The 27668-nt window shown below is 46.4% G+C and overlaps 1 pseudogene; it reads right to left on the bottom strand.

Moving 5' to 3' along the window:
- LOC118944476 overlaps nt 1-27492 on the bottom strand; it is a 41039-nt pseudogene extending 13547 nt beyond the window's left edge.
- Between the last annotated feature and the right edge of the window lie 176 nt (nt 27493-27668).

The raw sequence follows: 27668 nt of genomic DNA, 5'->3' as shown, positions 1-27668 counted from the left end.
GAAGAGACAGGAAGTTCTAGTGTCCCTGAACATTTTCCTTGGTGATAAATACACAGTAAGCTGCTCACAGGAAATACAATAATAATACTGTTTTGATGATGGAAATTAGCTTTGTGGCTCTCTAACTCTTGTGCTCTACTTACATTGTGCCTGGTCCCTGATAATAAACAAACAAATAAATCACATTCATATGCTTCTTCCTGCAGGCAAAACCCGTAATAAATTGAATCAAACACCCATTTGCTCCTGTATGATGCTAGTCATGTCTGTTTTGCACACCGGGTTTAAGGCTTTTATTGAGATGATTAGTGCAAAAGCCTTTTTTAGAGAGAAACAGACACAAGAAGGAACGCGTTCACAAAGAATCACCACTGAGGTGTCAGTCTTTATTAACCCTCAGACGTATTCAGGCACATTAAAGCTGGATAGAATGCAGCTGTAAATGCTAGATCAAATGAAAAATTATTTCTCCAAATGAACAAAGAGCCGGGAAAATGGTTCTCTCAACTCCCATGTCAGCTTTTATTCACTTTTATCTCATTAACATACTAAAAAGCCGAGAGAGAAGAATACAGGGACACTTTTTGAGGCTTCACTCATTGGCAAAGCCTTGTGTAGTATTTCTTTTTTATTTCTTTTTTTATTTCAGTTGAGAACAAGTTCTCATTTACTGTCACGCCCTGACCTTAGAGAGATTTTTATGTCTCTATTTTGATTTGGTCAGGGTGTGATTTGGGTGGGCAATCTATGTTCAGTTTTCTATGTTTTGTATTTCTTTGTTTTGTCCGGGTATGGTTCTCAATCAGGGACAGCTGTCTATCGTTGTCTCTGATTGGGAACCATACTTAGGTATTCTTTTCCCACCTGTGTTTTGTGGGTAGTTATTTTCTGTTTAGTGTTTTCTGCACCTGACAGAACTGTTCGTTGTCGTTTCTCACTGTGTTATTTTGTTTTAGTGTTCAGTGTTAATAAAAATCATGAACACTTACCACGCTGCACTTTGGTCCGATCCTTCCTCATGAGATGACCGTTACAGAACTACCCACCACAAGCGGATCAAGCAGCGTGGTATGGAGGAGCAGAGGGTTCAGGACTCCTGGACATGGAAGGAGATACTGGACGGAAAGGGAATATCGCCATCCGAAAGAGGAACTGGAGGCAGCAAAAGCTGAGAGGCGGCGATATGAGGCAAGTCAGCAAAGCAGGCACGTGAGATAGCCCCCAAATTTTTTTGGGGGGGGGCACATGGGGAGATTGGCGAAGTCAGGCTATAGACCTGAGCAAACTCCCCGTGCTTACCGGAAGCAGCGTGGTACTGGTCAGGCACCGTGTAAAGCGCACGGTGTCGCCAGTGAGCACTCATAGCCCGGTGCGCTATATGCCAGTCCTCCGCAAGTGCCACACGAGAGAGGGCATCCAGCCAGGGCAGATTGTGGCAGCTCAGCGCGTTTGGACTCCGGTGCGTTGTTTCGGCCCAGGATATCCTTCGACGGCTCTGCGCACTGTGTTTCCAGTGCGCTGGGACTGTTCAGTGCATCCTATGCCTGCGCTCCGCCCGTGCCGGGCTAAAGTGGGCATTCAGCCAAGTGGAGAGGTGCAACTGGTAAGCACCAGATCTCCAGTGCTCCCCCACAGCCCGGTTCGACCTGTGCCTGCACTCTGGAGGGGCCGGGCTAAAGTGGGCATTCAGCCTGGAGGAGTGGTGCCAAGGCTGCGCACCAGAGCTCCAGTGCTCCCCCACAGCCCGGTTCATCCTGTGTCTCCTCTAGGGACCAGGCCTCCTGTAGGTCTCCCCTGCCTGGTGGGCTCTGTGGCAGCTCCGCGCACTAGGCTGTCTCTGCATCTCCTCCCTCCAGCGACGCCCTCCAGTCCGGAGCCTCCAACAATGGTGCCAGGTCCGGGGCCCGCAACGAAGGTCCCCAGTCCGGGGCCCGCAAAGAGGATGCCCAGTCCGGGGTCCCCAACGAGGGTGCCCAGTCTGGGGACCCAAGGAGGGTGCCCAGTCCGGGGGCCCGCTACGAGGGTGCCCAGTCCGGGGCCCGCAACGAGGGTGCCCAGTCCGGGGCCCGCAAAGAGTGTCCCCAGTCTGGGGTCGGCGGCGAGGGTCCCCGCACTAGAGGCGCCACGAAAGTGGGCCAAGCCAGAGGTGGAGCGGGGTCTACGTCCCGCACCAGAGCCGCCAACGCGGAGAAATGCCCACCCAGACCCTCTCCTATAGGTTCAGGTTTTGCGGCCGGAGTCCGCACCTTTGGGGGGAGGGCACTGTCACGCCCTGACCTTAGAGAGCTTTTTATGTCTCTATTTTGGTTTGGTCAGGGTGTGATTTGGGTGGGCACAGTTTTCTATGTTTTGTATTTCTATGATTTTCTATCTCTATATTTTTTGGCCGGGTATGGTTCTCAATCAGGGACAGCTGTCTCTGAATGGGAACCATACTTAGGTAGCCTTTTCCCACCTGTGTTTTGTGGGTAGTTATTTTCTGTTTAGTGTTTTCTGCACCTGACAGAACTGTTCGTTGTCATTTCTCACTTTGTTATTTTGTTTTAGTGTTCAGTGTTAATAAAAATCATGAACACTTACCACGCTGCGCTTTGGTCCGATCCTTCCTCATCAGACGACCGTTACATGTACAACTGCGACCTGGCAAAGAAAAGGCAAAGCAGTGCGACAAAAACAACACAGAGTTACACATAGAATAAACAAACATACAGTCAGTAACACAATAGAAAAGTATATATACAGTGTGTGCAAATGTAGTGAGATTAGGGAGGTAAGGCAATAAATAGGCCATAGTGGCGAAATAATTACAATTTAGCAATTGAACACTGGAGTGATAGATGTGCAGAAGATGAATGTGCAAGTAGAGATACTGGAGTGCAAAGGAGCAAAAATAAATAACAATATGGGGATGAGGTAGTTGGGTGGGCTATTTACAGATGGGAAATGTACAGGTGCAATGATCGGTAAGCTGCTCTGACAGCTGATGCTTAAGTTAGTGAGGGAGATATAAGACTCCAGCTTCAGTGATTTTTGCAATTCGTTCCAGTCATTGGCAGCAGAGAACTGGAAGGAAAGGCGGCCAAATGAGGAGTTTGCTTTGGGGATGACCAGTGAAATGTACCTGCTGGAGCACGTGCTACAGGTGGGTGCTGCTATGGTGACCAGTGAACTGAGATAAGGGGGGGCTTTACCTAGCAAAGACTTATAGATGACCTGGAGCCAGTAGGTTCGGTGACGAATATGAAGCGAGGGCCAGCCAACGAGAGTATACAGGTCGCAGTGGTGGGTAGTACATGGGGCTTTGGTGACAAAACGGATGGCACTGTGATAGACTACATTAAATTTGGTGAGTAGAGTGTTGGAGGTTATTTTGTAAATGACATCGCCGAACTCAAGGCTTGGTAGGATAGTCAGTTTTACGAGGGTATGTTTGGCAGCATGAGTGAAGGATGCTTTGTTGTGAAATAGGAAGCCGATCCTAGATTTAATTTTGCATTGGAGATGCTAAATGTGAGTCGGGAAGGAGAGTTTACAGTCTAGCCAGACACCTAGGTATTTGTAGGTGTTCACATATTCTAAGTCAGAACCGTCCAGAGTAGTGATGCTAGATGGGCGGGCAGGTGTGGGCTGCGATCGGTTGAAGAGCATGCATTTAGTTTTACTTGCATTGAAGCTCTTTTGGAAGTTTGTTAACACAGTCTCCAAAGAAGGGCCAGAAGTATACAGAATGGAGTCGTCTGCGTAGAGGTGGATCAGAGAATCACAAGCAGCAAGAGCGACATCATTGATGTATACAGAGAAAAGAGTTGGCCCGAGAATTGAACCCTGTGGCACCCACATTGAGACTGCCAGAGGTCCGGACAACAGGCCCTCCGATTTGACACACTGAACTCAATATGAGAAACCAGACGAAGCAGTCATTTGAGAAACCAAGGCTGTTGAGTCTGCCGATAAGAATGGTGTGATTGACAGAGTCGAAAGCCTTGTCCATGTCGATGAAGATGGCTGCACAGTATTGTCTTTTATCGATCGTGGTTATGATGTCGTTTAGGACCTTGAGCGTGGCTGAGGTGTTCCCATGACCAGCTCGGAAACCAGATTGCATAGCAGATTCGGTACGGTGGGATTCGAAATGGTTGGTGATCTGTTTGTTAACTTGGCTTTCGGAGACTTTAGAAAGGTAGGGTAGGGTAGATATAGATCTATAACACTTTGGATCTAGAGTGTCTCCCCCTTTAAAGAGGGGGAAGACCGCTGTAGCTTTCCAATCTTTAGGGATCTCAGACGATACGAAAGAGAGGTTGAACAGGATAGCAATTGCTGCAGATAATTTTAGAAAGAGAGGGTCCAGATTGTCTATCCCAGCTGATTTGTAAGGGTCCAGATTTTGCAGCTCTTTCAGAACATCAGCTATCTGGATTTGGGTGAAGGAAAAATGGATTAGGCTTGGGAAAGTTGCTGTGGGGGGTGCAGAGCTGTTGACCAGGGTATGGGTAGCCAGGTGGAAAGCATGGCCAGCCGTAGAAAAATGCTTATTGAAATTCTCGATTATCGCAGATTTATCAGTGGCGACATTGTGACATGATGTAAATATATCACTAGCCACTTTAAACAATGCTACCTTATATAATGTTACTTACCCTACATTATTCATCTCATATGCATGCGTATATACTGTACTCTATATCATCGACTGCATCCTTATGTAATACATGTATCACTAGCCACTTTAACTATGCCACTTTGTTTACATACTCACCTCATGTATATACTGTACTCGATACCATCTACTGTATCCTGCCTATGCTGCTCTGTACCATCACTCATTCATATATCCTTATGTACATATTCTTTATCCCCTTACACTGTGTATAAGACAGTAGTTTTGGAATTGTTAGTTAGATTACTTGTTGGTTATTACTGCATTGTCGGAACTAGAAGCACAAGCATTTCGCTACACTCGCATTAACATCTGCTAACCATGTGTATGTGACAAATAAAATTTGATTTGATTTCATTTAATTTGATTCCTAGCCTCAGTGCAGTGCGCAGCTGGGAGGAGGTGCTCTTATTCTCCATGGGCTTTACAGTGTCCCAGAACTTTTGAGAGTTTGTGCTACAGGATGCAAATTTCTGTTTGAAAAAGCTAGCCTTTGCTTTCCTAACTGACTGTGTATAATGGTTTCTAACTTCCCTGAAAAGTTGCATATCGCGGGGGCTATTCGATGCTAATGCAGTACGCCACAGGATGTTTTTGTGTGGGTCAAGGGCAGTCAGGTCTGGAGTGAAGCAAGGGTTAAATCTGTCCTTAGTTCAACATTTTTTAAGTGGGGCATGCTTATACAAGATGGTGAGGAAAACACTTTTAAAGAATAACCAAGCATCCTCTACTGATGGAATGAGGTCAATTTCCTTCCACGATACCTGGTCCAGGTCGATTAGAAAGGCCTGCTCGCTGAAGTGTTTTAGGGAGTGTTTGACAGTGATGAGGGGTGGTCGTTTGACTGCGGACCCATTATGGATGCAGGCAATAAGTTAGTGATCCCTAAGATCTTTGTTGAAGACAGCAGAGGTGTATATAGATGACAGGTTGGTCAGGATGATATCTATGAGGGTGCCCGTGTTTACAGATTTAGAGTTGTACCTGGTAGGCTCCCTGATAATTTCTGTGAGATTGAGGGCATCTAGCTTAGATTGTAGGATGCCAGGGTGTTAAGCATATCCTAATATAGACTGAATAGTGGGACTTTGTTCAGAGCGGAGAGAGAATGAAGAACAGATTCAACGTGGTCAAGGTGGAAACTCTACACGGGGAAGAATAATATGTGTTCTTTCAGAATCTAAGGCTTCTCTCACAGATGCTTGTCATTGGGCACTCGAGATGTACAAATTGGACTGTCTGAAATCTGAATTAAGTATTTTAAGTGTGTATTGACCTCAATTCAATTTAAAATACATAAAGAAGCCACAGCAGGCAACCAATTCATGTACCGAAATTACAGATGGTTTTACACAAAAAGTCAAAGAGTTCTTTCCATTGCTGTCCTCTATTGGTAGGCATAGGCACTATAAAGGGAAAGCTAGCTGTGAGCTGCCCAGGGACACAAGTCGCCCAGGGACGCGAGCCTACCAGACGAGCTAAATGCCCTTTTAAATTATTTGTATTGTCGTTTTTATTGTTTCTTTTTACGATATTACAACAATGCACCCAGACTCCCCGCCCGCATCCTGCCATGCCACAGCCCCACTCCAAAACAGACCAAATAAAAAACAAGGCTGCAAAGCAACAAAATGTGGAAAAATTCAGGGGTGTGAATACCCCCCAAATGCACCGCACACACAAAGATAGAAAAGAAAACAAACTTTTCATTTTTCACCCAACCCCCCCCCCCCCCCCCCTCCCCCCATAACAACTATTACAACAAAAGGAACATTTAAATAATAATAACAATTAAAATTATAATAAAATACATCCCTACCCCAACCAGTCATCTATGTATGTCTGTAGTATATCAGGCCATTACATATTGTTATCATTTTCTATCTCAAGTTTACCATTCATTTTATGAATCAATCTGTCATATGAAGCTGTTTCTGCCAAGGCCACATTCCATTCCTTATAAGAGGGAGGATCCTTCTGGGAATTTGTTGTTGTTTTGTTCTACCTTTAGCAAACAATCTCTAAGCTGGAGATACCTCCAAAAGTCTTGTTTCTGTAAATTATACTTGGACTTTAGCTCTTCAAAAGAGGTAAAAGTAATTTTCTTGATTAAGACAACCAATGTTCTTTATCCCCTTTCTATACCAATCTTTCCAGAAAACCATGTGTCCATCTATTTTCAATTTAGGGTTGTTCCATAACGAAGCATAGCTTAACAAGAAAGGTGAAGATCTCTCTCTCCTATGAATCTGGCTCCATAGATTTTTAGTATGAGACATTATTGGATTCTGGGGTCCCACATTTTGTTGACTCAAATAATCTGATGCTCCGAAAGGTGTCAACCAAGATTGACCTAGTCGAGTTCTCAATAAAGAGAGAGACTATTTGGGAAGCCACAAAGGCTCCTTGACACAATTGCATGTTAGGGAGCTTTAATCCTCCCTTCTCAGTCTTCTCAGTCCTCCCTTCTCAGTCTTTGCCTATAATATCACTAGTTTCATCTTGGCCCAAACAAACTCAGTAATCATTTTGTCTATGGATTTAAAAGTATAGACAGGTATGGATAGCGGTAACATGCTGATGACGTAATTCAGTTTAGGAGCTATGACCATCTTTATAACCTGTATCCTACCCCATAATGAGATTTGTAGTGTATCCCAGCTCTTAAACTGGAGTTTAATTTTTTTGTTCAATAGTGGGTCAAGATTTTCAGAAATCAGACACTAGACACTATCCCCAGGTACCTCAAGTTTTTAGGGACCCATTGAAACCTCAGACATTTCTCATTTCTCATTTCTCAGACATTTTTTGATAGAGGCATTGCTTCAGATTTGGTCCAGTTTTCTTTATAGCCCGATATCTCTGAGAATCCATTTACCAGGTCCAGTAAAGGTGGTATGGCGAGTTGGAGGTCTTATATTATTTGTAATATGTCGTCTGCATAAAGCAGTAGTTTATTCTCCCTACCTCCCATATGAATCACTTTGATTGACTTACGCAGCCTAATGGCTTCGGCTAATGGTTCTAATGCTAATAATAAATAGGAGGGGTGAGAGACAGTCACCTTGTTTCGTGCCTCATCCTACAGAAAATTGAGATGATCGTAATCCGTTAGTGACTACTGTGGATTTGGGGTCATTGTACAGAAGTTTCATAATATTTGGAAGCCCTGTCCAAATCCAAATGTATTTACAGTATAATGCAGGTAGTCCCAGCCCACCCTATCAAAGGCTTTCTCTGCATCTAGGGATAAGGCTGCCACTGAAGTATCAAAATATTTTGCCTTCCAGATGACATGCAATAGGCGTCTAAGATGATCAGATGAAGTTCTGCCATTCACAAATCCACCCTGATCTGGATTTATGATTTTCAAAATGATATGATTCACCTTCATGTCCAGAATTTTTGTTAACAATTTTCCATCACAACCCATGGGGATCTGTTCCCTTTCTGAGGAATAGGGGGATTACTGCATCACTCATAGAAGGTGGGATCTCACCTGTGTCAATCGATGTGTTAAATGTTTTCAATATTTCTGGGCTAAGCTGCTCTGCAAACCTTTTATAGAAATCACTGGGTATCCCATATAACCCTGAAGTTTTACCACTGGGTGCTTGTCTTATAGTTTCGGTCAATTCCTCCAAAGTAATAGGGCGGTCGAGCCAGATCCTGTCTTCCTCTGTTAATTTAGGAAGGTTCAGATTCTGAAAGAATGCCTCTGCTTTCGGCATATCTAAAGGGCCATCTGAAGTATAAAGTTCCTGATAGAAGTCTCCAAATACATTGTTTATTTCTTTATGATTGGTAATCAGCTTGCCTGTCCGATTTCTGATTCCACCTACTTGCCTATCTGTTTCTCTAGATTTCAATTTACTGGCAAACAATTTCCCTGCCTTTACACCAGATTCGTACCATCTCTGCTTCAGCCTGTACAGGGAATATTCCGCTTTTTTACTGAATAAAATATTCAGCTCGTATTTGGTTTTCGTCAGATTTACCAGATACATGTTTTAAGCTCTGTTTCAAGTTGATACATTTTCTGTTTATCTAGTTTGTTAATAGTAGCGGATTGTTGTATCATTACTCCACATACTGTATGTACGCTTTAAAATCTTCCCAGATATGTATCTGTTTCACACTGTTGTTGTTTGTTTCAAATAATATCGTAATGTGTGTTTTAAGGAATTCACAAAACACCTTGTCCTATAAGAGGCTGGTGTTCATTCGCTAATATTTACAATTTTCTCTTACTTCTCCTATTCCAACAGTCAGATCAATGATTGCATGATCTGTTATAGCTATCGTGCCTACATTGCAAGAACCCACTTAACTCAGACAGAGTGTGAGATCAGAAAGTAGTCAATGCTTGAATAAACAGTGTGCCTATTTGAAACTAATGTGTAATCATGAGCGGTTGGATTGGTCAATCTCCATATTTCATAAAGACCAACATCTTTACACAGTGTTTTAATTGCTTCTTGAGTTTTTGAGGCCCTGGTTAGACCAGTTTTTTATTTATCTAAATAAGCATCAGAGCCTGATTATAATCCCCCCCTAGTATCAGACAAAAATCACCGAAATCCAATGTTATTTTGTTAAATTGAAGGAAGAAGTCTGGGTCCTCCTCATTTGTGTAATGTCTGCTTCCAACGCACACCCTCAAACACGTAGATAGCCTGAACGCAGCTCACTTTCCAGCCCACTTTCCAGCTCACACTATCAAACACTTAGATACCCTGAATGCAGCTCACTCTCTAGATCCCAATCACCTGAATTTTAATCACCTGTTCACACACCTGTATGCCATTATCACACACTATTTAGTTCAGTTCTTTGCACCCCATCACTGTGAGGTATTGTTTGTTTTGTGACATTTTTCAGAGCGCTGGGTTTCCTGTGATTTACGCCTCCCATGTATGATAGTTTTGGCCTGCCTCAATAACAACGCCTCTTGCCTATACCCTACCTGTACTTTAGGCTATCGGATTTCCTGTTATCAACCTATTGCCTGATCTCCCGGACTACATTACTAGCCTTTTCCCTACCTGTACTGTTGCCCTTTTGGACCGCTGTATATGACCTTCTGCCTGCAACTGGACCCAGCTACCTGCCTCCTTCTGTGGTCCTTTACAATAAACACCTGCTGCACCCTGTGCTTGAAACCAGCTCTCTGTCTCCCCTTGTGTTCATTAGAATTTGGGGCATGAATATTTCCCAATATTATATTTTGTCCTGAAATCGTTAAATTATTTTTCCACTTGAACATGTATACCTTTGGAAAATAGAATAGAAACACCTATTTTTGGGGGGTTGAATGTATTATGGTAAGCACTAGCCACCCATCTGTCTCCCACCCTAGGAGCATCCTTTTCCAGTAGGTGGTTCTTGGAGCATAACCACGTCTGAGTGTTTTTGTTGAAGACAATTCAATACCTTAAGTCTTTTTAAATATGAACCTAGTCCGTTCATATTCCACAACGTAACTTTAATCACATTGGTCATATCAGAAAGGTTGTAAATATATTATTACCACAACATGACGAGTGTTAGAATATAAAAAAAAATGCGTTTCTGATAGCCACTGCTTAGCAAATCAATGAAAGCGAACGACTGGTAGTACCCCCCACCTAGAACACCAAACTTTCCATAGAACAAATATGTCATAAACATCCCCCAACCCCACAGGGTACAAAAAAATGTACGTCCAAAATTAACAAACTCACTACCCCTAAACCAGGCTTTCGTCCATGTGAAGTGTCCGAGGTCTTCCGAGCGATGAAGCTCCAACTAGAATTACCATGTTTACCAACGCCAAATATAGGCATGACCATATACATTTTGAAATGACAGATATGACATGTCATAGAGATTACATAAATCAACCAAAACATCAAAAATAAAGACAGGCTGACCCTTATTCTCGCAAAGACAAGAGATGACCTTTCTCGTGAAGACTGATACATGAACTGTATAACTCCAAAAGTCAGGAATGTAAACTGAGGTCAGACACAAAAGAGAGACTGGTATAAGTCATAATGATAACTTAAAATAAGCTGACTAACACTGGCTTGTGCCCGTCACTCATGGCACGAACACGCCTGTTGTGGTCTATATTGGCCCACTATTGCTGTTATTAGAATGAAAACTAAAATAATATATAGTATGTTTATCCCCACTATAGTCATAGTACAGCATGGAATGCTTTGACTATAGTCTTGCTTAATCTAGTACTATAATGATGTCAGCTGTAAACCAGAAAGATAAATTACAGGCAACATTCATAGCATAAACACTCGATGAGACAGTTACTCACAACATGGGAAGTTCTATCGCCTTAGAGAAAAATGTTAGTCCATCCGTGATGAACCATTGCCACCATGTGGAACTTCCAAAGCCTACCACGCTACTCAATTTGTTCGGCCTCATTGACGTCCATGACGCACTCATTTGCCTCTTTTGGGTTCGTGAAATGATGTAATGATCCTCTCAAAGTAACCCAGAATACGGCAGGATATTGCTTCGAGTATTTCAGTCCTCGTTTCATGCACATATGCCTCACCTCCGTGAACGCATTTCTCTTGTCTTGAACCTCTTTGGAAAAGCCAAACTCACATTGGTCCCCTTCCATTGAAAAGTCCTAAGTTCTTTGGCTCTGAGCGGGAACTTCTCCCTGTCAATGTATGGTAAGAATTTCACCAGAATAGGCCGGGGGTTGCGTGCGGATGGTCCTGGGTTCAGTGTCGTCGGTGTCCGATGTGTTCTCTCGATGGGCATGATGTTAACATCCTCCGGTGTGTTATCAAAGTTGCATAAAGGTTGCATAAATTGTCTTTCACACAATCTTCCATATTTATGTGGATCTTGGGAACTCCTCTGATCCGAAGTGTGTTTCTCCGACTATAATTGTCCTGGTATTGAAGTAGTTTTGTGAGTTTTTCGATCACAGTCTCCATTTTTTTAACAGTGTCGTTTAGGCGGTTGTTCTTGTCCTCCACGTTTGATATCCTCTCTTCTGCGTGTGTAACTTGGTTGTCGAGTGTGTCCACTTTTGTTTTCAGTGCACCCATTGTATGTTTTATTTCAGCCACATTTCGCCCACTTTCGCAATTTTCTCTTCGAGATTTTTGTTCATTTTGCGAATCTCATTTTGAACTCGGTCATCAGGCTGTTCTTCTCCGCCATGTTCCTTGCTAGCTGCAGGTAGGGACAAGATGTTCATGTTTTTCGTCAAAGTGTCTGCTTATGTGCGTTTCCAAGTAGTTTTTTCGTGTAACCGATATTTGGACAGTTAGTTAACAAAATGTGTAACTAGGAGTTGAATAATTGGTTAAAATATAGTTGGAGCTCCACAGCCTCTTAAGGGCTTGTAACTAAGCATTTCCTGGTAAGGTCTACCTGTTGTATTCTGCGCATGTGACAAATACAATTTGATTTGATTTGAAGTGGCTGCAGAGCAATACAAGTGACATGGGCACTCTGTACCATACATTCCATTATACACAATGTCCACATATTTACGTATTTACAAAAAAAGCAGATATGCAGATCTACCAAATCACTCCTCTAGTGCAGAGTGGCTTTACACTTTGCTAGGAGGCTATGTCAACATTAGCCAAGCCTTGCAGTAGTGTTTGAACCTAAGACTGGCAGAAACAGTTTTTATCTCAGCCGGGAGTTTGTTCCACTCTACCTCTGTCGTTCTGAACTGAACTGCTCTTGAATCGACATGGCACAAAATCTGTGGCACTGCCTCTCGTGGCGTAGGAATGAGAGTCCCTAACAGTAGTAAGATAGTTCTTTAGATGGTGGGGGACTGTACACTGAGGCCAATCTCAGCTTCAACTGATAGCCACTGTAGTTCACTGAGCTAAGAAGGGCCAACATGAGCCTGAGGGCTAAAATTCAGAATGGCCCATTATGTTTTATTCTGAGCTGTCTGTAGCTTGTTCTTGAAGAACTTAGTGAGCTGCTGTACCAGGTAGTACACACCAAAGTGAGGCTGCACTAATGCTGCTGGAAGTGTTTTCTGCCCCATGCTTAAAAGCTTAAAAGCTTCCTTTATCTAGAAATGTGTATTTTCTGTCCATAAATGTCACTTTCTGGTTGACCTTGGCAATTACTTTCTGCCCCATGTGCTCTCCTGTCTGGAACCTGTCTGGTTTAGCTCACTCAAACATTTCCTGAGCTATTTCATGCAAGTAGGTTGATAGTGTATGATGCAGCAGTGGCGGATTTAGGTATGGGCGACATGGGCAGCCGCCCAGGGCTGTATCTTTCCTGGGTTGGCATGTGGCACCCGCACAAAAAATGGTGGCATTTGCGCGATCAGTTTTCTATCGCTCATTGGCACATTACATCAATGATATCAAGTCACCGTGTGGGCCTGTGGGTCAATTAACCTTATCGGAGTGGGCGCCCTGATTCTAGTTTGTGAGCTAGGCAGGGTACTGCCTGGGAAGGTCTCCCACTCAGAAGTACCAGATGGGGAGGGGGGCAGGGGTGCAGGGGAATCTATCAAATAGCGCACCTCTAACTTTGTACAGTACTAATGCAATTAGTCCGGGTAACAATTGGTTACCTGTTCATGAGTCTTATGGCTTGGGGGTAAAAACTGTTGAGAAGCCTCTTTGTCCTGGACTTGGCACTCCGGTACCACTTGCCATGCGGTAGTAGAGAGAACAGTCTATGACTGGGGTGGCTGGGGTCTTTGACAATTTTTAGAGCCTGACACCGCCTGGTGTAGAGGTCCTGGATGGCAGGCAGCTTTGCCCCAGTGATGTACTGGGACGTACGCACTACCCTCTGAAGTGCCTTGCGGTCGGAGGCCGAGCAATTGCCGTACCAGGTCAGGATGCTTTCGATGTTGCAGCTGTAGAACCTTTTGAGGATCTCAGGACCCATGCCAAATCTTTTTAGTTTCTTGGGGGGGAATAGGCTTTGTCGCGCCCTCTTCACGACTGTCTTGGTGTGTTTGGACCAATCTAGTTTGTTGATGATGTGGACACCGAGGAATTTGAAGCTCTCAACCTGCTCCACTACAGCCTCGGCGATGAGAATGGGGACATGCTCGGTGCTCCTTTTCCTGTAGTCCACAATAATTTCCTTAGTCATGGTTACATTGAAGGATACGTTGTTATTCTGGCACCACCTGGCCAGGTCTCTGACCTCCTCCCTATAGGCTGTCTCGTTGTTGTCGGTGACCAGGCTGTCTGTTGTGTCATCAGCAAACTTAATGATGGTGTTGGAGTCGTGCCTGGCCATGCAGTCGTGGGTGAACAGGGAGTACAGGAGGGGACTGAGCACGCACCCCTGGGGAGATCCAGTTTTGAGGATCAGCGTGGCAGATGTGTTGCTACCTACCCTCACCACCTGGGGGCGGCCTGTCAGGAAGTCCAGGATCCAGTTGCAGAGGGAGGTGTTTAGTCCCAGGATCCTTAGCTTGGTGATGAGCTTTGAGGGTATTATTGTGTTGAACGCTGAGTTGTAGTCAATGAACAGCATTCTCACATAGGTGTTCCTTTTGTCCAGGTGGGAAAGGGCAGTGTGGAGTGCAATAGAGATTGCATCATCTGTGGATCTGTTTGGGGGGAATGCAAATTGGATTGGGTCTAGGGTTTCTGGGATAATGTTGTTGATGTGAGCCATTACCAGCCTTTCAAAGCACTTCATGGCTATGGACATGAGTGCTACGGGTCTGTAGTCATTTAGGTAGGTTGCCTTTGTGTTCTTGGGCACAGGGACTATGGTGGTCTGCTTGAAGCATGTTGGTATTACAGACTCAATCAGGGACATGTTGAAAATGTCAGTGAAGACACCTGCCAGTTGGTCAGCACATGCCCGGAGGTCACGTCCTGGTAATCCGTCTGGCCCCGCAGCCTTGTGAATGTTGACCTGTATAAAGGTCTTACTCACGTTGGCTATGGAGAGCGTGATCACACTGTCGTCCGGAACAGCTGATACTCTCATGCATGCCTCAGTGTTGCTTGCCTCAAAGCGAGCATAGAAGTGATTTAGCTCGTCTGGTAGGCTTGTGTCACTTGGCAGCTTGCGGCTGTGCTTCCCTTTCTGGTCTGTAATAGTTTGCAAGCCCTGCCACATCGGACGAGCGTCGGAGCCAGTGTAGTATGATTCAACTTAGCCCTGTATTGACGCTTTGCCTGTTTGATGGTTCGTCGCAGGGCATAGTGGGATTTCTTGTAAGCTTCCGGGTTAGGTTCCGCACCTTGAAAGCGACAGCTCTACCCTTTAGCTCAGTGCGAATGTTGCCTGTAATCTATGGCTTCTGGTTGGGATATATACGTACAGTCACTGCGGGGACGACGTCCTCAATGCACTTATTGATAAAGCCAGTGACTGATGTGGTGTATTCCTCAATGTCATCGGAGAGAATCCCGGAACATTCCAGTCTGTGATAGCAAAGCAGTCCTGTAGTTTAGCTTCTGCTTCATCTGACCATTTTTTTATAGACCGAGTCACTGGTGCTTCCTGCTTTAATTTTTGCTTGTAAGCAGCAATCAGGAGGATAGAGTTGTGGTCGGATTTACCAAATGGATGGCGAGGGAGAGCTTTGTGTGTGTGTGAGCATCTCTGTGTGTGGAGTGCAGGTGATCTAGAATTATTTTCCCTCTGGTTGCACATTTAACATGTTGATAGAGATTTGGTAGAACTGATTTAAGTTTCCCTGCATTAAAGTCTCCGGCCACTAGGAGCGCCGCCTCTGGGTGAATGGTTTCCTGTTTGCTTATTTCCTTATACAGCTGACTGAGTGCAGTCTTAGTGCCAGCATCTGTCTGTGGTGGTAAATAAACAGCCACGAAAATAGCTGAGAACTCTCTAGGCAAGTAGTGTGGCCTGCAGTTTATCACAATATACTCAACTTCAGACGAGCAATATCTAGAGACTTCCTTAAATTTAAATTTAAATTTAACTTTTCGTCTAGTTTATTGTCCAATGATTGCACGGTGGCGAGGGATATTGACGGTAATGGCAGCTTTCCTAGTTGTCTTCTGCGGGTCCAGACGAGGCATCCGGCTCTTCGTCTTCTGCGTCGCTTCCTTTTGCGAATAATTGGGATGTCTGCCCTGTGGGTTGTTTGGAGAATATCGTGTGAGTCCTGCTTGCTGCTGTTGTTGTTGTTGTTGTTGAAGAAATCTTTGTCTAATCCGAGGTTGTCATGCCCTGGCCTTAGTATTTTGTGTTTTCTTTATTATTTTGGCTAGGCCAGGGTGTGACATGGGTTATTTATGTGGTGGGTTTTGTCTAGGGTTTTTTTGTAGGTTATGGGATTGTGGTGTAGTATAGTAGTCTAGGAAAGTCTATGGTTGCCTGGAGTGGTTCTCAATCAGAGGCAGGTGTTTATCGTTGTCTCTGATTGGGAACCATATTTAGGCAGCCACATTCTTTGAGTGTGTCGTGGGTGATTGTTCCTGTCTCTGTGTTTGTTTGCACCAGATAGGGCTGTTTCGGGTTTTCAAGTTTCTTGTTTTTGTATATTGTTCGTTTTATCATCTTCATTAAAGATGTATAAAGATAACCACGCTGCATTTTGGTCCTCCTCTCTTTCGACGGAAGAAAACCATAACAGAGGTGAATGAACGCAGTCCTGATATCCAGAAGCTATTTTCTTACGGTTGCAGAAACATTGTGTACAAAATAATTTACAAATATTGCAAAAAAAAACACATAATAGCACAATTCGTTAGGAGACCGTAAAACGACGGCCATCTCCTCCGGCGCCATCTTGTTAGCGCCAGAGGAGGTGTCTTCACAAATGTTGTCTGAGTCTGAGTCTGAGGATGAGGATGAAGACCCATTTACTCCCACTTGTCCCCAGCAGGATTCTTCAGGTGTGTTTGTGCGCACGTGTGTATGTGTGTGTGCATGTCATGACTTCCGCCGAGGTCGGTCCCTCTCCTTGTTCTGGCGGCGTTCGGCGGTTGACGTCACCGGTCTTCTAGCCATCGCTGATCCATCTTTCACTTTCCGTTGGTTTTGTATTTATTTTCTACACACCTGGTTTTTATTATCCTATTACATGTTCATGTATTTAACCCTCTGTTTCCCTCATGTTTGTTGTACGTGATTATTTCTATGTTCAGTTCGGTTCATGATGGCTGGTTTTTCGACGGGTGCTGTGTGCGTAATATTTACCGTTGATTATTGGTCAAGTGTATTTGTTTACCTTGTGCCTTTATTTTTTGAGTAAAGTACGTTGCGCACTCACTACGCCTGACTTCATGCACCAGCTACACTCACATTCTGACAGAATCATGCACCTACCATATGGAGTCAGCAGGAACAGACAACCCTGGTATAGGGGTCGAGGAGCGCGTCCAGCAGCATGCGGCCATGTTACAACATCTCGGCATCGCCATGGATCGTGTCCTGCAGAATCTGGACCACTGGGAGAGAAGGAAGTTCCTCCAGTGCCTCCACCATCACCACCAAGGACGCCACTACTCACCCCTCCTTCACCCGGTCCCAGTGGGATTCGGCTCGATCTTCCGAAAGAGTATGATGGGACGGCTGCGGGAAGTCAGGGGTTCCTACTCTAGCTGGAGCTCTACCTAGCAACCGTCCACCCGGCTCCTTCGGGACGTGAGAGCATGTCCGCCCTCATCTCCTGTCTCTCAGGGAAAGCCCTGGACTGGGCCAACGCCGTATGGAAGGAAGGAGGGGCGGTGATGGACCAATTCGAAGATTTCACCCAGTTTTCGACCACCCACCTGAGGGTAGAGCGGCGGGTGAACGTCTCGTCCAACTTAGCCAGGGGACGAGGAGCGCACAGGAGTTCTCTCTGGACTTTCGGACCCTGGCCGCCAACGCGGGATGAATGACAGGGCCCTGATCGATCACTACCGTTGTAGTTTAAGTGAGGACGTCCGTCGAGAGTTGGCCTGCAGGGACATCACTCTCACCTTTGTCCAGCTGGTGGACCTGTCCATCCGGTTGGATATCCTGCTGACTGCCCGTGGACGTCCAGATCGGGGTCTTTCAATTCCATCCCCCAGCACCACAGCTCCTACGCCCATGGAGCTGGGAGGTGCTGCACGTAGGGCGACCGGAGTAGGGGCCGGTCCATCCATCTGTGGCCGCAGAGGGCACACTGCCGGTCGGTGCTGGAGAGGTTCCTCTGGAAGTCGAGGAAGCAGGCAGGGCACTCTTGTATCACCCCAGGTAAGTCGGCACCAGGCTCACCCAGAGGCCTCTGTTGCACACCTGTTTGTGTATATACATTTTCCTGAGTTTTCCCCGCATTCCCAGCAAAAGGCGCTCATAGATTCAGGCGCAGCTGGGAACTTTATTGACAGATCATTTTCCCATAGTTTAGGGATCCTATTGTTCCAGTGGATATGCCCTTCCCAGTTCACGCCCTATATAGTCGAGCATTGGGTTCGGGGCTAATTAGGGAGGCCACCACTCCACTGGGCATGGTGACTCGGGAGGATCACAAGGAGAAAAGTTTTTTCCTTATTGATTCTCCTGTGTTTCCCGTGGTGCTGGGTATAGCCTGGTTGGCCTGTCATGACCCCACCTGGTCACGAGAGTGCTCTGGGAGGTGTTTAGGGGGTTTCCGTTGGTGCGACTATGGTGGAAAGTCCAGACCAGGTCTCCACCGTGCGCATCCCCTCTGAATATGCCAATTTGGTAATTGAGGCGACTCAATTACCACCCCATCGACGGGGGGATTGTGCGATAAATCTCCTGCTAGACGCAGCACTTCCAAGGAGTCACGTGTATCCCCTGTCACAAGAGGAGACGGCGGCTATGGAAACATATGTCTCCGAATCCCTGGAGCAGGGGTACATTCGGCCCTCCACTTCACCAGCCTCCTTGAGTTTCTTTTTTGTGAAGAAGAAGGATGGAGGTCTACGCCCGTGTACTGACTATTGAGGCATCAACCAGATCACGGTGAGGTACAGTTACCCCCTACCTCTCATAGCCAGTGCGATTGAGTCAATGTACGGGTTGCGCTTCTTCACAAAATTGTATCTCAGGAGCGCTTACAACCTGGTGCGTATCCGGGAGAGGGACAAGTGGAAGACAGCATTTAGTACACCCTCAGGGCACTACCTCATCATGCCGTACGGGTTGATGAATGCTCCGTCAGTCTTCCAGGCCTTTGTAAAGGAGATTTTCCGGGACCTGCACGGGCAGGGTGTAGTGGTGTATATTGACGACATTCTGATACACAGGGACACATGCTTGGTCAACTGTTGGAGCATGACCTGTACGTCAAGGCTGAGAAATGCCTGTTTTTCCAACAGTCCATCTCCTTCCTAGGGTACCGCATTACCACTTCAGGGGTGGAGATGGAGAATGACCGCATTACAGCCATGCTTAATTGGCCGACTCCCACCACGGTAAAGGAAGTGCAGTGGTTTCTAGGGTTTGACAACTACTACCGGAGGTTTATTCTGGGCTTTGGTCAGGTAGCGGCTCCCATTACCTCACTGCTGAAGGGGGGACCGGTGCGTTTGCAGTGGTCAGCTGAGGCGGACAGGGCTTTTGGTCAGCTGAGGGCTCTGTTTACTTCGGCTCATGTGCTGGCTCATCCGGATCTCTCTTTGGCGTTCATAGTGGAGGTGGACGCGTCCAAGGCTGGGATAGGAGCCATGCTCTCTCAGCACTCGGGTACGCCACCAAAGCTCCGCCCCTGTGCCTTCCTTTTGAAGAAGCTCTGCCCGGTGGAGCGAAACTATGACGTGGGGGACCGAGAGTTGTTGGCTGTCGTCAAGGCTTTGAAGGCTTGAAGACATTGGCTTGAGGGGGCTAAACTCCCTTTTATCATATGGACTGACCACCACAATCTGGAGTACATCCGGGCGGCGAGGAGACTGAATCCTCGCCAGGCAAGGTGGGCCATGTTTTTTACCTGTTTTGTTTTCACCCTATCCTACAGACCAGGTTCCCAGAACGCAAAGGCAGACGCACTGTCCCGGATGTATGACACAGAGGAGCGGCCCATGGATCCCAATCCCATACTCCCGGCCATTTGCCTGATGGCACCGGTAGTGAGGGAGCTGGACGCGGACATCGAACGGGCATTACGTACAGAGCCCAATCGCCTCCAATGTCCAGCGGGGCTGTCTGTATGTTCCGTCTGCTGTCCATGACCGTTTGATCTATTGGGCCCATATGTCACCCTCCTCTGGTCATCCGGGCATCGGTCGGACAGTGCGCTGTCTTAGTGGGAAGTACTGGTGGTCCACTTTAGCTAAGGACGTGAGGGTTTATGTCTCCTCCTGCTCGGTGTGCGCCCAGTACAATGCCCCTAGGCACTTGCCCAGAGGGAAGTTACAACCCTTACCCTTTCCACAACGGCCGTGGTCGCCCCTGTCAGTGGATTTCCTAACGGATCTTCCTCCATCACAGGGTAACACCACTTTGCCCGGTCTCCCTACGGCCCTACAGACTGCGGAGGCCCTGTTTACACACGCCTTCCGGCACTACAGGGTGCCTGAGGACATAGTATCTGATCGAGGTCCCCAGTTCACGTCAAGGGGCTGGAGGGCGTTCATGGAATGTCTGGGGGTCTCGGTCAGCCTTACCTCGGGTTTTCACCCCGAAAGTAACGGGAAGGTGGAGAGAGTGAACCAGGATGTGGATAGGTTTCTGCGGTCCTATTGCACTGTGGTACCAGCCGGTTTTGGCTACTTGGCATCAGAGCCAGATCGAGGCTCCTGCGGTGGATGACTGATTTAGGCGCACTGAGGAGACATGGGACTCCACTCATGTGCACCTTCAGCGGGCCGTGAGGCACCAGAAAACCTGCGCAGATCGCCACCGCAGTGAGGCCCCAGGGTTTGCACCGGGGGACCAGGTCTGGCTCTCGACCTGAAACCTGCCCCTGCCTGGAAGCTGGGCCCGCGGTTTGTGGGGCCTTTCAAAGTCCTGAGGAGACTGAACAAGGTATGTTACAGGTTACAGCTTCCCCCCGATTATCGAATTAACCCCTCGTTCCATGTGTCTCTCCTCAGGCCGGTGGTGGCTGGTCCACTCCAGGAGTCCGAGGTGCGGGAGGTTCTTCCGCCCCCTCTGGACATCGAGGGCTCCCCGGCGTATGCAGTTCGATCCATACTGGATTCGAGGCGTTGGGCGAGGGGCCTTCAGTACCTCGTAGAGTGGGAGGGGTACGGTCCGGAGGAGAGATGCTGGGTGCCCGTGGAGGACTTGTTAGACCCATCGATTCTGCCGGAGTTCCACCTTCTCCATCCGGATCGCCCTGCCCCTCGCCCTCTGGGTCGTCCCCGAGACCGGTGTTGGTGCGCTGCTGGAGCTGCGCGTCAAGGAGGGGGTACTGTCACGACTTCCGCCGAGGTTGGTCCCTCTCCTTGTTCGGTGGTGTTCGGCGGTCGACGTCACTGGTCTTCTAGCCATCGCTGATCCATCTTTCATTTTCCATTGGTTTAGTCTTTATTTTCTACACACCTGGCTTTCATTATTCTATGACATGTTCATGTATTTAGCCCTCTGTTTCCCCCATGTTTGATGTGCGTGATTATTTCTATGTTCAGTTCGGTTCAATGATGGCTGGTTCTTCGACGGGTGCTGTGTTCACCCGTGCGTAATATTTACCATTGGTTATTGGTCAAGTGTATTTGTTTCTTGTGCCTATTTTTTTAGTAAAGTACGTTGCTCACTCATTTTGCTCTTCTGCGCCTGACTTCATGCACCAGCTACACTCACATTCTGACAGTGCATCCCTGCATAACATAAACAAAGTCAATTTCCCTTTTGCAAAGTTTTACGTTTTCGCATTGTAGGTGACAATGATGATTTTATTATAACTGGTTATGTATGCGGGAATCTCCACCACTATAAATGCTGTGAATAACGTGTGTAAACTAATGCCCATGTGCTCTCCATTAGAAATGCCTTGTGGCAGCATCCCCACCAAATCCTGTTGCTGAGGATGAACCACTGTCTACAGAGCCTGCTGCTGAGGATGAACCACTGTCTACAGACCCTGCTGACTGACATTCAGTTCTGACTGACAGAATTCAGACACAACTAGTTCGCAGAGGAGCAGGTGAGGTACCACCTAACTTTCTTTTCCCAAGGAATGAAAGTCATGGACGAAGTTGCCACCACCAGTATTTCAGGAAGACCTTAGGTGAGTGGTGAAAAAATCCCTAGAAGTTGGTTGGTGTATTCTAATAGAAATAAATCAAATCAAAGTTTATTTGTCACTTGCGCCGAATACAACAGGTATTACAGTGAAATGCTTACTTACAGGCTCTAACCAATAGTGCAAAAAAGGTGTCAGGTGAACAATAAGTACAGTGCCTTGCGAAAGTATTCGGCCCCCTTGAACTTTGCGACCTTTTGCCACATTTCAGGCTTCAAACATGAAGATGTAAAACTGTATTTTTTTGTGAAGAATCAACAACAAGTGGGACACAATCATGAAGTGGAACGACATTTATTGGATATTTCAAACTTTTTTAACAAATCCAAAACTGAAAAATTGGCCGTGCAAAATGATTCAGCCCCCTTAAGTTAATACTTTGTAGCGCCACCTTTTGCTGCGATTACAGCTGTAAGTGGCTTGGGGTATGTCTCTATCAGTTTTGCACATTGAGAGACTGACATTTTTTCCCATTCCTCCTTGCAAAACAGCTCGAGCTCAGTGAGGTTGGATGGAGAGCATTTGTGAACAGCAGTTTTCAGTTCATTCCACAGATTCTCGATTGGATTCAGGTCTGGACTTTGACTTGGCCATTCTAACACCTGGGTATGTTTATTTTTGAACCATTCCATTGTAGATTTTGCTTTATGTTTTGGATCATTGTCTTGTTGGAAGACAAATCTCCGTCCCAGTCTCAGGTCTTTTGCAGACTCCATCAGGTTTTCCTCCAGAATGGTCCTGTATTTGGCTCCATCCATCTTCCCATCAATTTTAACCATCTTCCCTGTCCCTGCTGAAGAAAAGCAGGCCCAAACCATGATGCTGCCACCACCATGTTTGACAGTGGGGATGGTGTGTTCAGCTGTGTTGCTTTTACGCCAAACATAACGTTTTGCATTGTTGCCAAAAAGTTCAATTTTGGTTTCATCTGACCAGAGCACCTTCTTCCACATGTTTGGTGTGTCTCCCAGGTGGCTTGTGGCAAACTTTAAACAACACTTTTTATGGATATCTTTAAGAAATGGCTTTCTTCTTGCCACTCTTCCATAAAGGCCAGATTTGTGCAATATTCGACTGATTGATGTCCTATGGACAGAGTCTCCCACCTCAGCTATAGATCTCTGCAGTTCATCCAGAGTGATCATGGGCCTCTTGGCTGCATCTATGATCAGTCTTCTCCTTGTATGAGATGAAATTTTAGGGGGACGGCCAGGTCTTGGTAGATTTGCAGTGGTCTGATACTCCTTCCATTTCAATATTATCGCTTGCACAGTGCTCCTTGGGATGTTTAAAGCTTGGGAAATATTTTTGTATCCAAATCCGGCTTTAAACGTCTTCACAACAGTATCTCGGACCTGCCTGGTGTGTTCCTTGTTCTTCATGATGCTCTCTGCGCTTTTGACGGACCTCTGAGACTATCACAGTGCAGGTGCATTTATACGGAGACTTGATTACACACAGGTGGATTGTATTTATCATCATTAGTCATTTAGGTCAACATTGGATCATTCAGAGATCCTCACTGAACTTCTGGAGAGAGTTTGCTGCACTGAAAGTAAAGGGGCTGAATAATTTTGCACGGCCAATTTTTCAGTTTTTGATTTGTTAAAACAGTTTGAAATATCCAATAAATGTCGTTCCACTTCATGATTGTGTCCCACTTGTTGTTGATTCTTCACAAAAAAAATACAGTTTTATATCTTTATGTTTGAAGCCTGAAATGTGGCAAAAGGTCGCAAAGTTCAAGGGGGCCGAATACTTTCGCAAGGCACTGTAAGTAAAGAAATAAAACAACAGTAAAAAGACAGGCTATATACAGTAGCGAGGCTATAAAAGTAGCGAGGCAACATACAGACACCGGTTAGTCAGGCTGATTGAGGTAGTATGTACATGTAGATATGGTTAAAGTGACTACGCATATATGATAAACAGAGAGTAGCAGTAGTGTAAAAGAGGGGTTGGTGGGTGGTGGGTGGCAGGACACAATGCAGATAGCCCGGTTAGCCAATGTGCGGGAGCACTGTTTGGTCGGCCCAATTGAGGTAGTATGTACATGAATATAGTTAAAATATAGTTAAAGTGACTATGCATATATGATAAACAGAGTGCAGCAGCAGCGTAAAAAGAGGGGTTGGGGGAGGCACACAATGCAAATCATCCAGGTAGCCATCTGTTTACTTCTTCAGTAGTCTTATGGCTTGGGGGTAAAAACTGTTGAGAAGCCTTTTTGTCCTAGACTTGGTACTCCGGTACCACTTGCCATGTGATAGTAGAGAGAACAGTCCATGACTGGGGTGGCTGGCGTCTTTGACAATTTTTAGGGCCTTCCTCTGACACAACCTGGTGCAGAGGTCCTGGATGGCAGGCAGCTTAGCCCCAGTGATGTACTGGGCCGTGCGCACTACCCTCTGTAGTGCCTTGCGGTCAGAGGCCGAGCAATTGCCTTGCCAGGCAGTGATGCAACCGGATGCTCTCGATGTTGCAGCTGTAGAACCTTTTGAGGATCTCAGGACCCATGTATCATAGCTGATGAAAGGAGCGGACCAAGGTTCAGCGTAGTGAGCGTACATGTTCTTTAATTAAGATAAAGACGCTGAACAAAACAATACACACTACAAAACAAAACCGTGAAGCTTAAGGCTAAGTGCCATAAAGAAAGTCAACTTCCCACAAACACAGGTGGGAAAAAGGGTACCTAAGTATGGTTCCCGATCAGAGACAATGATAGACAGCTGTCCCTGATTGAGAACCATACCCGGCCAAAACATAGAGATAGAATATCATAGAAACACAAAACATAGAAATTCCCACCCCAAACCAAAATAGAGACATAAAAAGGATCTCCCCCCTCCAAAGGTGGCACAACCTGAACCTATAGGGGAGGGTCTGGGTGGGCATTTCTCCACAGTGGCGGCTCTGGTGCCGACCCCAGACTGGGGACCCTCGTAGCGGGCCCCGGACTGGGCACCCTCGTAGCAGACCCCGGGCTGGGCACCCTCGTTGTGGGCCCCGGACTGGGCACCCTCGTTGTGGGCTCCGGACTGTAGAGCGTTGCTGGAAGCGCCGGACTGAAGGGCCCTCTGGAGGCTCCGGACTGGAGGACGACGCTGGAGGCTCCGGACTGGAGGACGACACTGAAAGCTCCGGACTGGAGGGCGTCGCTGGAAGCTCCGGACTGGAGGGCGTCGCTGGAAGCTCGGGACTGGAGGGCGCAGGCACAGGACTCACCAGGATGGGGAGACACACAGGAGACCTGGCTCTGGGAACAGGCACGGGACTCACCAGGCTGGGGAGACCTACTGGAGGCCTGGTCCATGGAGGAGGCACATGATATACCGGGCTGTAGGGGAGCACTGGAGATCTGGTGCTTAGCACTTGCACCGCTCCTCTTGGCTGCAAGCCCACTTTAGCCCGGCACGTTCGGGGAGCTGGAACAGGCAGCACTGGGTTCTCCTGGCGGACTGGGGAAACCGTGCATAGAGCCGGCACAGGACTCACCGCACTGGAGGTCTGGAGCGCCAAGTTGGCACAAGACGTGCAGGGCTTGGGAGGCGCACAGGAGGCCTGGTGCGTGGGGCTGGCACAGTCTTCACCAGACGGCTAGCAAGCACCTCAGGACGAGTATGGAGAGCTGACTCAGGTGACATCAACTCGAGGACAAACTCGTAGGGCGAATGTCTTGCCTCATGCACCAAACACAGCAGCTCTCTCATAGAGATTTTTTTTGGGGGGGGCTGCCTCTCCTGGCCACACGGCTTGGTCCTCTGGTGGTGGGAAGTTCTGTCACGGCTGATGAAAGAAGCGGACCAAGGCGCAGCGTGGTGAGCGTACATGTTCTTTAATTAAGAAAAGATGCCGAACAAAACAATACACACTACAAAACATAACCGTGAAGCTTAAGGCTAAGTGCCATAAAGAAAGTCAACTTCCCACAAACACAGGTGGGAAAAAGGGTACCTAAGTATGGTTCCCAATCAGAGACAACTCGGCCAAAACACAGAGACAGAAAGTCATAGAAACACAAAACATAGAAATGCCCAAATCCTGCCTAAGGTCCACCATGTCACAGGAACGCCATAGTGGCCTTGCTCTCATCAGTATGAACCATGCAATTGCTGGGCAGATTTCTTATGATGATGTAATTGATGACTTTGCATCAAGGAAGGCAAGCAAGGGTTTAGATGGCAGTTGTGCAATTTAGTTTGTGTGTTTCTTGTTTGAAGTTCAATAGTGTAATAATCAGGTTCTCTTCTTTATAAGTGTGTTATTCTGTTTGTGTATTTGTGTGATATAGGATTTGTGCAATTTAGTTTCATTTGTGTTTTTTGTTAGCAACAGGGTAACAGTGTAATGATTGGATTGTCTTTCTATTTGTAGTTATTTGTTTCTATTTGTCTTTGTTACCTTTTTGATATTTACGAGTCTTATTTTTGTACATATTTTATATTTTTTATTTGTGTTGTTCCAAATGTCTGAATAAAAATGACAGTTAGTGCAGAATGGTGCTTTTTTTGTGTGTGTGCGGGGGGGGGGGGGGGGTGTCGAAGTAAATGGGGGCCCCTACCTCTTCCACATTTACCACGGTGGTGTTGAGTTCCCTGAAGCCCAGCCACCAGCGGATGTGTACAGGTGGGTTACTGGTATAGGTTTAACAGCACAGGGTCACCTCCTCCCCCTCTCTTGCCTCGAACGACCCCAGCACCATCACCTTCTTTGGCTCAACTGAAACACGCACGAGCACGCACGCACACACACACACACACACACACACACACACACACACACACACACACACACACACACACACAGTAAATTCAGTCAATAAAGTGCTCTGTGTCAGGATCAATATTTTAGCAAGGATGGAAAGACTGGATTTGAAGGTAAAGGAAGAAGTAAAGAAACGATCTCTAGTCCATCAACATCACTTTAAGAAGTCTTGTCCTCTCTAGGAATAGGTAGGAGGAAACATGGCTTTTACATGGAATAGGAGAGGAAGAAGAGAGGGGTTTAGACCGTTGACTGACGCAGAAAGACAGCAAGTGTTGGCGTGAAGGAAGAGTTGGTGTGATGCGAAGTAAGAATCATTCTCTTTTTGTTTTCCAGTCGTGGTAGTAGAGAAATCTCCAATGCAGTGAAGTGAAAATGCATCATTTATTACCTGGCATTATTATCGTCACACAAAGTGCCGGCTTTATTGCCTTTGGATTGTGCATTGAAGCGATTCAGTTAAATTAGCTCACTGTAAAAGACCAAGCTGGGATTCAAATGAGTTTCTGTGTGAAATATGGGTCCGGGTCATAATTGCCATTAGTTTCACTAATGAAATTGATATTAGAGTTTGTGTTAATGCAGAATTAGTTTCAGTATTGGAGCTAGGACTAATGTTAATATCATTGTGATTGGGATGAATGAATAAACAGAAACATGCCACAAACATGCCATCGCTTTTGTGTGTCTGTGTGTGTGTTCTAGCATTCAAGTGCATGTATCTCTTAGCAGTCGGGGACTCACAGAGGACAGTGATCTTGAGGCTGTCGGACAGAGGGACAGGGGTCACCTGGTTGACACTTTCACAGTGCAGCTCGGCCTGGTTGTCCTGTGGTTTAACCTGCAGGGTCAGGTGGCTGATGGCCCGTCGCGACTCTGTGTCCACCTCCCAGCTGGTGGAAATCACCTCCCCATTCTGATCCACAGGACAGAATTATGAGTTAGTAAAAAGCAGACAGGACAGGGCTATGGGTTATTCACTAACATAATAGGTGACTGACTGGCTGCAGTAGGAAGGGAGTGAGTTCTGAAAGAGAGAGTAAAGAACTAGAAGATGGAGAAAACACCAAGAACTACTGATTCTAAGCTTTAGCCGAGTGTAGTCTCTGA

This window comes from Oncorhynchus mykiss, chromosome 3 (assembly GCF_013265735.2).
Source record: "Oncorhynchus mykiss isolate Arlee chromosome 3, USDA_OmykA_1.1, whole genome shotgun sequence".
In the NCBI taxonomy this organism is placed as follows: Eukaryota; Metazoa; Chordata; class Actinopteri; order Salmoniformes; family Salmonidae; genus Oncorhynchus; species Oncorhynchus mykiss.
This window is presented reverse-complemented; position numbering and strand designations above follow the sequence as displayed.